The 15690-nt window shown below is 39.1% G+C and overlaps 1 long non-coding RNA gene across 1 annotated transcript in view; it reads right to left on the reverse strand.

Moving 5' to 3' along the window:
• Positions 1 to 5424: 5424 nt before the first annotated feature.
• LOC106934559 (uncharacterized) overlaps positions 5425 to 15690 on the reverse strand; it is a 15189-nt gene continuing 4923 nt past the window's right edge. Inside the window, exons 2-5 of the long non-coding RNA XR_001421723.1 lie at positions 8597 to 9356; positions 6245 to 8075; positions 6088 to 6140; positions 5425 to 5720 (exon numbers count right to left, since the gene is read on the reverse strand). This is a non-coding gene — a long non-coding RNA (uncharacterized LOC106934559). The remainder of the gene's footprint in view (positions 5721 to 6087; positions 6141 to 6244; positions 8076 to 8596; positions 9357 to 15690) is intronic.

Genomic DNA, 15690 nt, shown 5'->3' on the forward strand with positions numbered 1-15690 from the left:
GTTGAACTGGACCATTCAAGGTTGCTATCAAGCTATTGTTTGTGTACAGTTTGTGTTTGTTCTCAGACCTATAACCAGAAAATTATTTAATATTTCAATGTGCTTCAAAACTTTTCAAATGTTTTTCATTGTCTTTCTGACCAGCCCAGTGCCTGGGCTGGTCAAACTCTTATTTTTGTGTTTTTCAGCTGCTGCTCGGTAGTTTGAGCCAAAGCTGACCGACAAGGACTACAGCGAAACTGTCAAGAAGTGGCTTTGTTATGCACCACAGTGGGAGGAACCAGAGTGACGCCAACCAGAGTCAAACTTGGGTTACCTCAACACATACTGTTTCCTTGGTTCATACAGTACCAGGCTTAACCTCATGGATGCTGTTCTTCCATGAACAAGAGACTGTTGTCCAAAAAGGAGTCAGATATGTTTAAAGATCTATGCCTGTTTTCTTAAATAAAATGCAAGACTAATACAATGTTGTCATTTTTAACTTTATGTGCACACATCTTTGGAAATATGGTAATGTAAGATAATTTTGAACAACATAATACTCTGTCTGCTAGCAAAATTATGTGTTTAACATCAGTGAAGAAACTTTTAATGTTATGTTATGATGTGTAAACCTATCAGACCAAAAAATGTACATGAATCAATATTGATTCTTTAACTTTGATTCAATGTAAAATGAACACAAATGTGCATTTAGATCCAAAGGTAGATGATGGTTGAATCAACATTGATATAGTGTCAGTTATGGTTGAAACCCCAACATTGATTCAACATGCAAGTCACCAACCACCTTCAGTATCGTTTCAATGTCAGGCTTCAACGTGAATTCAGTGTTTCTGCCTAATGATATTTCAGCGTTGATTCACTCATATTTTGCTATGAAGGAAAATGTTTACTTCTTACGCTGATGTGCAGTTCCAACAAATGTTTGCTATTTGATGCTGACTAGTCTGAAGGAGCTGAATGGGCAGTTGTGGTTCAGGGATGCTGTGTGAGGCAGAAGCTCAGAAGCTTGGAAACTGCAGCATTGAGGAGGAGCTGTGCCTTGAAATTGGGAAGAGGTCCAGTCAATCGTTATGCTCAGCTGAATGGTTTCCATGGAGATTAAAGGATTTCTCAAAAACACGTGAAATAATCAAGGCAACACTCCGTTTGTTTATGATGAAGGAATAACATTATAACATGATGTAAAGCTAAAAAAAAATGATTTTACATAATATTACCCCATTAAAGATAAATGCACAAAAACAATTTGATCTTGATATATTAGATGTATAACAAGTAGGTAAAAGTCAAGAAAGGGAGTTGGACGATATATTTCAACTGTATTCAAAAGTACAAACAAAAATACCAAGTATTTTTGCATACAACTATATAAGAGGAATGTAATTGTTTTGATTCTGTCTGTTTGCACCTTTCACACCTCCTCCAACTACAGATGTCTCAGGAAAAAGAAACATCCTTTCAGTCGCTGAGTGGGGATCTGCTCAGAGGAAATATTTGTCCTTGTGGGGGTTGGTGAGCTTTCTCTGATGTAGAACAGACATGGAGGAGCTATTAATTTGGAGGCTGAACATCAGCAAAACATCATCATTAACCCATTTATTAAAATCTTCATCTGTGACAATCTGATTATGTCACATGTTCTCATGTGTGATGCTCTTTTAATCTGCACCGTTAAAACATAATGCATCACACAATGACATGCATGAGGGAAGCTGGTCTGTTGGGGGAAACGTATAAAAGTAGATTTTACAGCCAGCTTTTGGTGTTTTGCCCTTCGCTCTGGGGCTGATGATTGGTTATTCATTAACAATAACATTTAAATCCACTGCTGTGGAGTCTTAGCCACTTAATCTTACTAATACAGAGAGCAGCAGCAATAGTTGCTGTCTCAGTTGGCTAATGTCTTTGTTATGACAACTTGACATTAACCAGGAAATCATTACTGTTTAAACTTTACCTTTAATAACATAAAGTTATCTAATTTTTTAAAGTGCAATCAGTAATACTTTTATAACAAATTTATATCAATGATTTCTTGGTTAATGTCAAGTTGTCATAATAGACATTTTGAATAATGTCAACTTTGTATTAAAAGTGTCATAATTTAGAGAATGACGCTTTATGACAACAGTCATAAATATTCATGAAGGCTTATTCATGTTCATGACATGTGTTATGTCATGTTTATGACAGTGTCATGACAGTCTTATTTAACCCCCTTCAAATAAAGTGTTACCCAATCCTCTCGTTTAATTTTAATAATTGACAATGATGAAGGGGTTATGCCATTGTGGTTCCTTAGAATGGAGATACAGATTAGACAATACAGCAAAACTTTCAGGAAGCAAAATACTCCACTTATCTCTAACACATAGACTGTGTTCCACCTATCGCCTAGCAACAAAAGTGTGTTGCCAGCGGCAACAGGGGAGAGGTTCTCTGCTGGATAACCTGGCCTCATGGCTTTCATTAGCCCTGTACTACAACCTCTCCTCACTCAATGAGCTCTGTGTGTGCGTGTGTGGGTGTGTTCTTGTATTTGATATAATGATAGAGTGTAGGGTACTGGTAGTACCGGTACTACTGGTAATGGTTTAGTTTAGGTACTGGTTGTAAATGGCTTCAGTAAGTCTGACAGAAGCAAGGCTGCCATGGACCAGCGCCAATGTGCCCTCTGACCCCCACCAGCAGCCAAGGTGGGTGAAGTGTCTTGCCCAAGGATACAACGATACAGGAGGATGGAATGGAAATTGAACCAGCAATTCACTGATTGTGGGGCGAACTCCAACCACCATCATCACCATAACCCTTGTAGTAGTCAGTGGCGATTCTAGCCCTGTTTTAGGGATGCTAAAGCAAAATACGGAGTCGTCCCATATTTGACCGTTAAATGTGCATCCCATATTGAACCAATACATAATTGTCTGATAGACATGCCTATCATACACACATCAACACTAAGTGTAACAATAATGACCAAAATAAAACACAGGAAATATTGAGGTGAGCTAAATTCCCATGGCGGGAGCTAAAAAGGACCCTCTGAATGCTACAGACCGACGCTGCCATGACGGTTGCCTAGAGACGGACACTACGCAGCCGCGGTAAGCTGCTATTAACCTGCGTCTTTTTAAAACGTCCTCTACCTGATTCCATGTCCTTAGAAGCACAAACGCTTTTAAAAATATTTTTAAAAGCGTTTGTGAGTGATGTGAGTGAAAAGTCGTGCATTATAAGCTGAACAATTTCAGTTAGGATGGATACTGTACATTGATCGACAAAAAAATTTGTCCGTCATGGAGCAGTGTGCTGCTGTAATAGGCAGAATAGATCAGGAGAGGAACTGCAGATCCATTAAAACCTAATGAATCAGAAATCAGTTTCTTCATCCCTCAAACGTCTCCTGAGGCTAACATGGTACAGAACATTTTGCTATGATTAAGTTTCTTATTGTGATTTTAGTTGGCTATTGTAGTTTGATTATTTGCTTAGGATGTTGAGTTTGTATGACATTTAATATATAATAGCATTAGCCAAAATAATAAGTGGCCATTTAAAGAATAAATCATACTAATAGATTAACATTAAATACACAAATATTTCCTACATTACATTACTTTGTGTGTTTTATTCAGAAATGTATAAAAAAAATAAAATAAAAATTCCCTTCTCACCCTCCGCGGGTGGTCTCTTTCTTTCATCCTCTGAGCTCAGGTCCTCTACCAGAGGCCTGGGAGCTTCAGGTTCTCCTCCAGTATCTTGACTGTGCCTAGAACTGCACATTTCTGGACTGAGATGTCTGATGTTGTTCCTGGGATCTGTTGTAGCCACTGCTCCAGTTTGGGGGTGACTGCCCCGAGGGCCCCGATGACCACAGGCACCACTGTGGTCTTCACCTTCCAGGCCTTCTCCAGTTCCTCTCTTAGGCCCTGGTATTTCTCCAGTTTCTCCTTTTTCCTGATGTTGTGGTCACTTGGTATTGCTACATCCACCACAACGGCTTTCCTCTGTTGTTTATCCACCACCACAATGTCCGGTTGGTTCTCCATTACCAAGGTTAAGGGTAGGTCTGAGTCGGTGTTCACCGTGGGGCTACGTCGGGCTCCGAGGCTTTCCATTCTCTCTACTACGGTGACAAAAACGACTCATTCCTCACTGCTCCATCGAGCTGCCGCTGAATATTGAAACCTGATGCAAAGAAAGGCAGACATCTTTGTTCACCGCTTGTTTGTAACTTCCATCACTTCCGTGTTGCAGCGAGTTTGAAACGTTGCGCCTTCGTTTTTCTTCTCTCTTTGCTGCTCCATTTGACCATGCCCACGGCCAATCAGTGAACAGGAGCGAAGCTTGCGTCACCCATGAAATCCGGGCCGGCCTTGAAAAAATGCCAGTGGAAACACTGGTAAAGCAGGCCGAGTAGAGCCGAGCAGGTGGAAAAGGGGCATTTGTGTCAGTGTATGCGTGTATGCATGCGTGTATGCATGCGTGTGTGTGTGTGTGTGTGTGTGTGTGCGTGTGCGTGCGAGGCCAAGGGCTCCTCTGCTACAACTGCAATCTTCGAGTCAGGTATTATAATGTAGAGAACAATCCGTGGTCCTCATCTCATTTGAGAGAGGACACAATGGACTAATAGAGCTCACCCTCCTGCCCCCTCCCTCCCCTCCCATCATCATGCCCTGTCCAATAAAGCCAAATGAGCCAAGCCGGAATTCCCTGGAGGTTTGGATGCCATAACATCCACTACCTTCCGTTTCAAGCATTAATCATCATTACACCCTTCTTCATCACAACCCTCTTTTTATTGTACTGTTCCATAAGATGGCTAGAAACAATGAAACATTATTGGACTCATGCACATGAATACCTTCACATATATGATACAGACTGCCCCTCAGTGGCAGGGTTGGATGATCAAAAGAAGATGAGCTGAAATCATTTCTCAGCCTTCCTTCTAGTGAAGCAGCTCACACATGCATCCGATTTTAACAAGTACATGGATAATTTTACTGATGAAACAAAACTTAGGACTTTGATGACATCCATAAACAATTCATGATTCATATAGCTTACATCAGATGAGAAATAAACTTTTTCTCTACACTGCATGAAAAGTGAGATTTTTGACCCTGTATTAGGGTCACCCTAACCCTAAAAACAATGACATCACAGTTCATCATTGACATGTGATTGGTTGGTTGATGTGTGCCCATTGGACAGCACTTATGTCTTTATAAATAAACCCCACCCCAATCATTAATATTTTTAATACTGTATTTTAAAAAAATATATATCAAAAATAAATGCTGTATTAAAATATATTCATTTGATATTGCTTATATGCAACATGTTCATATATGAGGAACATAAAAGAGGCACAGAAGTTTGTTTTTTCTCTTTATTTCATTTAATTTTTTTACTGTTTGCACACAAAATAAGACATAAATGCTTGTCCATTTCTGGACTATCTGGCAGTGTTTTTTTGTCCAAACATGATCCAACATTATGCTGCGTTCAGGACAGGCCCAACATTTCTCCTGCAGTGTAGACCTGACGTCTCTTCCTGTAGTATAGACCTAATGTCACTGAGCTCCTGGTTGGGGTAACTTGGGGTCTCAACCTCACCACAGTCCATCCTGATACCCCCTCATAGCTGCCATCCTCCCAGAATGCCACCTCCTCTGCTGCCAGTACTCTCTGCCTTCCTCCATCAGCTGTTAACACAGAACAGATAATCATTATGAGCTACAGGCATCTTTTAGTCATTATGAAACTACAGTGAAAATGTTTGGCAACTTCCAGCTTAGTATGCACACATAAGACATTAAAACTAAAAAAAACAAAACAAAACAAAAAAAAAACATATTAATACATTCTTACAAAAAACAAAAACTTTAATGAAAAAGAGAAAACACTTGGAAATAATTGGAAGAAAAAAATAATTAAAAGCAGTTGGTAATAAATAGTAAAACATAGTTCAACAAACTGAGGCAGATAATTTGCTTTGATGGATTTTAATAAATCACAGTACTTTAACCATTCAAGGAATTGTGACATCTCTAGATTAGTAATAAATCTTACCTGCTTCTTTCTTTAGCTACATCCAGATGACTGGCAGTAGGTCCTGGTTGCAGCTGGAAAACATTTTTGTGCATTGTCAATACATAGCATAATTACATTATGTACATAAACAATATTGAAGCATAAAATATCATCAACATTCTAAAATAGTAGATACACACAGTTGCATCTCTGTCCTCGTCATGGACATCAGGACGTTCCTGAAGAGTCTGATTGAAACAAATGTGACTCCCATTCTGTGGAAATAAATGTAAAATAAAAAAAAAATATTGTGGCAAATATATCGCTTTCTCAAAAATACATAAGTAAATAAGTTAAAATTATTCTCAACCAGCCATTGTACAATCGGGAATCAACGCAGTGACTGTACATAATACATACCGGCTTCATGGCTCCGTCCTCATATCCGTCTGCCATGTTCTCGATCTCTACTGCTTACCACACTCTGCCTTGCTGTACTGCGTTATAACAAAATGAATAAAATAACCGGAAGATCAGTTTTTCTTACAAATATGCGAGTGTTCACAATTCACTAAATGTGAAATCATAACTTACTGAATTTCTCTTCGTCCTGGTGGACTCCGTCAGAGCGCCTCGACACCGTGGTCTGAGGCCTGGCTGTTGAGGCTCGGCCATTTTTCAGGTCTGAAAAAAAAAATAAAAGAAGATGCGAGTATTTTTAAGAGTTCAGAACATCACATGTAATAAAAAAATTACAATATAAAATCTCATCCTACACTTGTTTCGGCATATGAAAACAACGGACCGCTTTCTGTAAGAAACAAGCAAAGCACCTCGCCTCGTTGCACGTGCTCACTATTCATAAAAGCTTTCTTACCGTGAGTTCGGCCTGTTGGACCGCCGCGGTGTCATCTGCTGTTTTCCGCCGGAACATTGCTTGATATCAAAACGATACTGAAAAAGTAACTCCGTGAAATAGGACTTTTTCCACCATTTCACACAACGCACGGACATTTTCGTTCATGTTTAACAGTAGCACTCGTTAGCGCCAGTGCAAATCTTCCTCTGGAGTTTAATGGCGGTTGCTTGACCGACTATGAAAGCGCATTAATGCCACCAACTGGACTAGAGTGTTAAATGAAAGTTGACAGAAAAAAAATACATTCTAAAAAGTTATTTTTTCAAAAGTTACGTGACAATTAATTGCTAAAATGTTTTTAAATGTGTAGTTGTTTATTTACTCAATTCTACTTTGAGCTGTCTCCTTTTTAGTTTATATAGAATATAATGATTCATCATCCGTGAGTTATATTTAGTACTTAACTAACAAAACTTTAAAAAAAAGAATACAAATGTTTATACTCTATCAGAAGGTATCACATACTTTCAACCATTTTGTTATTCAATTTAAACTCGAGAGTTAAGCAACTGAATACTGATAAATCATCTGTAGTTTCTTAAGTCCTGTAGAATGACTATGGGTCCAATATAGCATGACTCTGGGTCTTTAAAGCAATCAGTGAACATTAACATTAGTTTGAATATTATTCACAAAAATACTTTATGTACAATGAACCACTCTGGAACATGTTTTTTATTATTATTTTTGATTAAGTTGTGCAATGATAAATCTTCAAATGGGAGGAATGTCAAAGTAAGATCACATTTAACAAAAGTCTATTGTATGTCATCATGCATATTCTTCTTTTATACCATCAATTCAACCAAAACTAAGTTTTTCAGTGGTCCTAACACACATGCAAAATATATTTTAATGAGTAAGATAGATTATTGTTTTAATATTGTTTCTCCAAACATACTTCTTCATGGTATACTTCTATGAACAATACCTACAGACGTCTCAAAATGTGTTAAACTGTTTGGCCCATTGCACTGCAACACCAACATGTATTTACATCCCCATTTGAAGGAGTAATGTTGGAATACAGGCTTTTTTGAGCCAGTATTCCAGAATGTTTAATCACAAAGTCCAGATTAGGAGACAATTTCAGAAGAGTCAACATCAACTTAGTGTAAAGCAGTGCACAAGTGTCCCAAAAGAGGGTGCTGTTGGTACCACCGCAATCCTGGCATGTTTGTCCTGCCGGGGACACCGTAGTGCGGGGGATTTTTGTGCGCGAACTGCTGTATTCCTTACAGTGTGTTTACTGCCTGTAAGGTAAGCAGCAGCTCTCCTAGCCCGGTGTAAAAATGAACATTATATATATATTTCTTTTGGTTCAGATTGCCAGTTAGGCACAGATTACATTTTCTTTCTGGTGATTGATTGGTTTGTGACGTTTGATCGTTTTGTGATGCTTGATTGTTTTGTAAAACAGAAAAAAAGCGGTTGAATGCTGACAGTGTGTTTACTGCCTGTAAGGTGGACGAAATAAACGCGCCAAGGTCTCCCCACAACCACGATCGCTGTGTCCGATTCCTCTTTTCTGCACGGATCACATCCCACCTTCACGCACAAATAAAACACAACGCAGAGTCCATAGGGTGTCTTCCATCGGCAGATCCAAAGAGGGAAAGCCTGGGTTACATTAGTATGCCATGAACATCTGCCTGTGATACTATAATGACCAAAATTTTACATGTGCAAATGATTGGAACTTTGTCATGATGACACAACTGATGCTTTATGTGAAGCTCAGTGTTTTCACGCTGGCAGAAACACTTCTCTTGGAGTACAGCGGTGGCTCTGTCTGCATTCCACCACACAATCTTGAATGAGCTTAACAGACATGCAATGTTGACAATATATCATCAGATTTACCCTGAAAATTGTACTTTGATATGAACACTTAAGTGTTAAGGTTACATCCCTAAGCTGAACTAAGAGTGTTCAGTGCTGGTTGGTGAATGTCACACTAAATTTGTTCCATTTGTGTGACTTTGTAACATTAGAACATTTTCAGCATTAATGCCTGTTTTATACTTAAATCTCATTATTTCTCAATTAAAAACACTGAGGGGTTTTGTCCAGGTCCTGGGTCTAGTAAACAGGTGAACAGTAGGTAAAATGGTTTAGCTACAACAGGAATGAGAGTCAAAAGGCCGGTGCTCAGTTGATTTGCATTTGCATGGCTCCCAGCAACTTCATTTAAATACGAAAACCTCTGCTAGGCACAAGGGGAGGGGGGTGATAGGGGAACACGGACACACAGCATTTTTGACCATTCTTGGCAGTGCTCTACAATTTTCCACTCTGACAAAAACCTCTTGCCGATAGCCCTCAATCTCCATGCGCGCGGCAGAACTAGGTGTCAATAGCTGTCGAAAATCCCACTTTTCATGCAGTGCTAGTATTGTCCAAAAAATGGTTAAAAATAAAAAAAGATAAAAGTTACAGTGTTCATGTAGTATTCTATCATCAGGTTTCCAAAATACAGGGTTTGTGCTCAGCTGAAGTATATGCAGTTTCTTTAAGGCCCTTTTTTATATAGTTGTTTATTCCCCTACTGTAAAATACCTTCAGACCAGATGATAGCTGGGCTGACCATTGCTTTCCTGTGATATTCCGCTCTATCCAAATCTTGCTAACTCAGATTCCCTCTGGTAGATTTCCAATCAGCGAACAGAAGGAGTAGTAGTAAACCATGACATTGATTTTCTGCCTGTAGTTTTAGCAATTGCATCAAAGGAAGTGAAGGAAACTGATCAGTCCATGTCAGTCACATTTCCAAATATTGAATTAACATTGCCTTGTTTTGATCAGCACTTTTTTTTTCCACAGTGGAAGACGGTTGATTGCAGCACAAGACATTTCAGGTAAGCTTCCTAAAGTTGAACTGCACATTACACAAGTCATGGACAAACATTAGCGACTGGGTAAATTTTAAAATCCCAATACAGTCCACGCCTCCAGAAAGAAATAGTTTCTCATTAGTTGAGAGACCAGAACCTCTGGACGAAGCAAGGCATAGATGTGCATTTCACATGACATTTATATGTGAAAGTTACACGTGAAAACCATGTACTACATAAAAACCGCATGTGTTTTTCACAAATTTTCACATATGAACGATGTGTGAAAGACCTGAATCACATATAAAAGCACATGTATCTAATAATAATAATAATAATAATAATAATACAATGTGGTCACCTTACATAATTTAACATAATATAAGTGTGATTTCAGAATGCCTAGTGATAAAAACCTATGGAATTCCAATGTTTTCACATGTGTATCACATATTTTACATGTGATAAACATGTGCATCTCATGTGTGTCGCATGAGATGCACGTTTTTGTGTGTCACGTTTTATATCTTTTCACATGTATATACATGTGCATACATATGTGTACCATAGTGTACACATGGTAAAACACACAATGTTTATTCACCTTTATTCACATATGAGCTTAAGTGACTAATCCATATGATGCTGGTCCACCTTTGCAGCTAGAACAGCTTCAGCCCTTCTGGGAAGGCTGTCCACAAGTTTAAGAGTGTGTTTATGGGGATTTTTGACCATTCTTCCAGAAGTGCATATGTGAGGTCACATACTAATGTTAGATGAGAAGGCCTGGCTCTCAGTCTCCGATCTGCAGAAAGTTGCTGTCTTTCCCAAACACTTCATTTTCTTATAATAAAGCTGACAGTTGACTGAGGAATATTTAGAAGCGAGGAAATTTCACAACTGGATTTCTGGTGTGGACAGGGATTGAGAAACACTGATCTAAATCTGCTAAAGACTGATTCAGTCCTTTGATTTTTGGATTGTTAACTCACGCAAGGGTTTTCAAACGCCCTTGCATGAGCTCTGCCTGAGTGCTGAATATAACTGCTGAAGGACAGGTGGATGACATGAGCCTAATTGTGCTGCAGCGCAGCAGCATGCAGGTAGACCTGATGAAGAAAACAGAGCAGGCAGACGAGCCAGAATCATAACAGTGGGATCTGTATCAGAATTAGGGATTGAACGACTTCATATTTTTTAAGATCGACTACAACATGATAAAAGTTGCGGTGACTTAAGTGCAAAATGCTTCACTGCAATTTGGAGGTTTTATCACCCACATTCATGGCAAATATTGGTAAAAAAAATCCTGCTTTCACTAAGTCACTAAGCAGATTTAAAAGAACAAGAGACAGACTTCTTCGTGAACTTTGTAAAAATTAAAAACTTGTCCTGCAATCACATTCTGTACCTGTAACTGGAATGTCTACTCTTCTGCCAGTTTGGCTCTACAACACCTCATAAAGACTACAGTTTCAAACGTGATTCAAAGACTTACTTAACTAGCTGCACAGCTAATGAGTTTCTAGGATTTTAATCCAGGGGAAAAAGACAGCTATGAGAGATTAGGGGCTGTAAACCCAGAGGGTACAAAAAGAAATCTGAACTGCTGTTTATAATTAGAAACCATGAAGTGCCAAGTGCAAACAAAGAGCTCAATGGAAACTGCAGAAAATATGCAGTCATTCTCAATTAACACAAAAAAGTCACATATTAAATGGGAAAGAATGGTTTCAGTCTTTGCTACACCTAAGGGAACAGTTGTAGTGAAGTCTGCCACACAAGTCAACTTCATCCATAACAGTGAAAATGTGCTGCTAACCTGTCTGTCAGAGCCTGCCTGGCCTGTTGCTCCCACCACCATGGCTGCGCTCATAAATGATCCCAACCAGGCTCCAACTCCCCCAGGTCAAATATATCCAATGTTTCCAAGCCAACATGGAAGTGTGGCTGCCGCTACTGACATGTGAGTGAGATGGAGAGATGTGTGTGTTGGTGATGGGTTTGGGGGTAGGGGGTGGGGTAGGAAGAACAGTATTGCCGGTAGTGTGTGGATTAGTGCGCAACATGCTGGAGGTATTAACACACTGCAGTGGACTTCACACACAAACACACATGTCTATGCACGACCTCTGAGGGTGTGTGCATTCTTAAAGGGGATTAGGTGGATAAAAATAGAAAAGACTTTTCAACTGACCTAGAATTCAAATATTGAGACAGAGAAACAATAAAGGGAAGAGTGACCATGTAAACATGTTCATAGTTAGCGAGTGAAGGAGCAAATTCAATAGAAATAAATATACTGCTCAAAAAAATAAAGGGAACATTTCACTTTAATTTTGTGTGTGGCTCCAAATCCAGTCCTCCATTGGTTAATAAATTTGATTTCCATTGATGATTTTTGTGTGATTTTGTTGTCAGCACATTTAACTTTGTACAGAACAAAGTATTCAATGAGAATATTTCATTCATTCAGATCTAGGACGTGTTATTTGAGTGTTCCCTTTATTTTTTGGAGCAGTGTATTTATAGTTGGAGATCTCTGAGCTATCCGTCTTAAAAAAGTGAAAATATGAGAATAAATGTTCAGACCTGGGGTAAAGGTTTTGTGTATGTAACTGATTTGACTTTTAAATCATTCGCTTAAATCAACACAGCTAACTGAATTTAATTAAGTTCCTTACAGCAAATTTCTTTATCTGAAGCTCTTTTTGCTCCATTCAGAGATTACTTCCATCTAGTAAAGATGTTCATGTTTTAAACCACAGCAAACACAAAGTGGACTCTAATTCCCTTCCATATCTCAGGACCAGATTAGTGTTCAGGGAACATGTTAATCAAAACCGCCTATCCTGCATCATGGGATTTATATTGCGTCACACCATCATTTGGAGTTTATACTGAGGAACAGGCTCCAATGAAAACCTTTAGTTTTTTTCCCCCCTGGGTTTGCTGGATGTCACATCAACTTCTAGAGCCCACAGTGATTATTACAACCAACTATGAAAATAGATTTGGCTATTCTTGGAGGTTCACATATGAGCCATGTCCAAATTCAAGGGCTGCACCCTTCAAAGGCCAGATTTGTAGACCGCTTATGTGACAGTGCAGTGACAAGTCCTGTCCAAATTCAAAGACTCTTTCAAATGCGGCCTTCCTTTTCCTCAGATTTGAACAATGGGTCTGGTGTATCCTTCACAACCCACCATATCCCATGATTCATTGCGGGTCCATACCAATGTATTTAATTTATTTCTGAGCAAATCGGTTTGACTGATTAAATTTAAGCCTTCAAATATAGTAGTTTTATTTAACTAAAATGTCTTATCTGAGATCTGGAGAGTATTAAATTTGTAAACGAATAATTTGATTATATTGATTCCTTGTAGAAACGTGCTAAACATGTTTGAACATTTTAGAATCAAACTAACAGATTTCCTTTTTACTTTGAACAGCCTTTACTACAACTGGTGAATAAAAATACAGAAATCAGGAGTAATACACCCCTAAAGAACAAACTTTAGCTGTTTTTTTCCTTTGCCGTTCTGTGCTTCACGCTGTCACAGTTGCTAGGCAACATAAGTTATGCTGAAGTGGACGCTAGACAACTGACTGAAGGCTAGACCTGTCTGAATTTACAGCTTTTCTCTTCCAGTCTTTGTTTATTTGCGGTCTGCGAAGGACCTGTCCTACGTAGACCATGTCTTTCGAAGGCTGCAGACCCTGAATTTGGACACGGCTTTGGACACGATTTGAAATATATTACTTTTTGTGACAGATAAAAAAGTGGTTTAATCATTTTCTGCTGCTGGTGGCCCAATGCATTGTGGGATACCTTACTGGCAAATCCCTCCTGTCATATACACTCACCGGCCATTAGCTAGGGATGAAGATTATAAGACACAGGTGGAGGCCTCAACAATCACCTGGATCTCTGTCTACCTCAGACCACAGTTTGTGAAACTGAAGGACTGTGTGTCCAACCACCTGGATCAGCAACACAGGAGAACCACAGGGGACTGTAGTTGCACCATTCCTTTTCACTCTGTACACTTCAGAGTGTACAGAGACCCCTTCTTTTCAATATTTATATGCTCCCACTGGCTCAGGTTATAACAGGAAATAGGATTAGCTACCATAACTACGCGGATGATACACAGCTCTACATCACGATGTCACCAGGTGACCTTTGACCCCATCCAATCACTGAACAGATGCTTAGAACAGATAAATGTGTGGATGTGCCAAAACTTTCTCCAGCTGAACAGAAACAAAATTGAAGTTATTATCTTTGGACCTAAAGAGGTGTGAACTAGAATCAATGCACAGCTTCAGTTATTACAACTGAGAAACAGCGATCAGCCCGAAACCTGGGAGTAGTGATGGACTCTGACCTGAACCTCCAGAGCCACATTAAGACAGTCACAAAGTCGGCCTTCTATCACCTGAAGAACATCTCCAGGATTAGAGGACTGATGTCTCAGCGAGATCTAGAGAAACTCATCCATGCGTTTATCTTTAGCCGTATTGATTACTGCAACAGCATCTTCACAGGTCTGACTAATAAATCAATCAAACAGCTGCAGCTGATCCAGAAGCTGCTGCTCGTGTTCTCACTAAAACCAGGAAGATAGAGCACATAACACCAGTTTTAAAGTCCCTACACTGGCTCCCTGGAGCTCAAAGAATAGACTTTAAAATACTGTTGTTAGTTTATAAATCACTGAACGGTTTAGCACCACAATACCTTAAAGATCTGTTATTGCTGTACCAACCATCTAGACCCCTCAGATCTTCTGGTTCTGGTCTGCTCTGCATCCCCAGAACCAGAACCAAACGAGGAGAAGCAGCATTCAGCTTCTACGCACCACAAATTTGGAACAAACTTCCAGAAAACTGTAAAACAGCCGAAACACTGAGAGCCTTTAAATCTCAACTTAAAACCCACCTGTTTAGAGTTGCTTATGGCTAAATTAGGATTAGAGTGTGGGTTTTGATGTCTTCGATGTTTTTAATGTTTTTATCTTTACTTTTTATCTTTGTTTTTATCTCTTTATGTAAAGAAGTTTTAAAGGTTTGAGTCCTTGTCAAATGGCGGTTTGACTAAAGTCCTACAGAAGGAAAGGCTTGTAGATCCTCTTATTTTGGAGGAGACACCATAAGGGCAAGTCCTCATGTGGATAATGTTTTTATTTCTTATTTTATTTAATTTTGTATTAAATATCTTTATCTTTACTTTAATTTCTTTTTATTTCTCTTTCTCACTGTTTCTTTTTCTTAAAATCTCTCTCTTTCTCTGTTTTTATTTTAATTATGTAAAGCACTTTGAAATGCCTTGCTGCTGAAATGTGCTATACAAATAAAATTTGATTGATTGATTGATTCAGACGTCCAGCATAAGTTTGGACTTCTGTCATCTACAGACATATTCAGATAACTCTGCAGCTGGATCCAAGGATGTTGGGTGTATCACAGACGTACAAGAAGCTGAATGGAGAGCTGCTTTGTGTCATAGTGTAGAAACAATGATCTCTTCTTGAATGAAAACAAAACAAAGGAGATGATTGTTGATGTCAGAACAACCAGGGTTAGATCAAATCCTATTTCCAACATGAGAGAAGAAGTGAAGGTGTTGAGGGATATGAATACCTCAGTGTTGGCCTTGACAACAGACTGGACTGGAGACACAACAGTGAAGAATCTATAAGAAGGAGCAGAGCAGACTGAACTTCTTGAGGAAGCGAAGATCCTTCAAGGTTTGCAGCAAGATGCTGCAGATCTATCAGTCTGTTGTTGAGAGCGTCATCTCTTCTGCTGTCATCTGTTGAGGCAGCAGCATCAGAACCAGGGACCTAAAAAGGCTCAAGAGTCTGATAAAGAAGGCTGGTT

The sequence above is a fragment of the Poecilia latipinna genome, unplaced genomic scaffold (genome assembly GCF_001443285.1).
Source record: "Poecilia latipinna isolate Pla-1442-1.1 unplaced genomic scaffold, P_latipinna-1.0 Scaffold1825, whole genome shotgun sequence".
Lineage (NCBI taxonomy): Eukaryota > Metazoa > Chordata > Actinopteri > Cyprinodontiformes > Poeciliidae > Poecilia > Poecilia latipinna.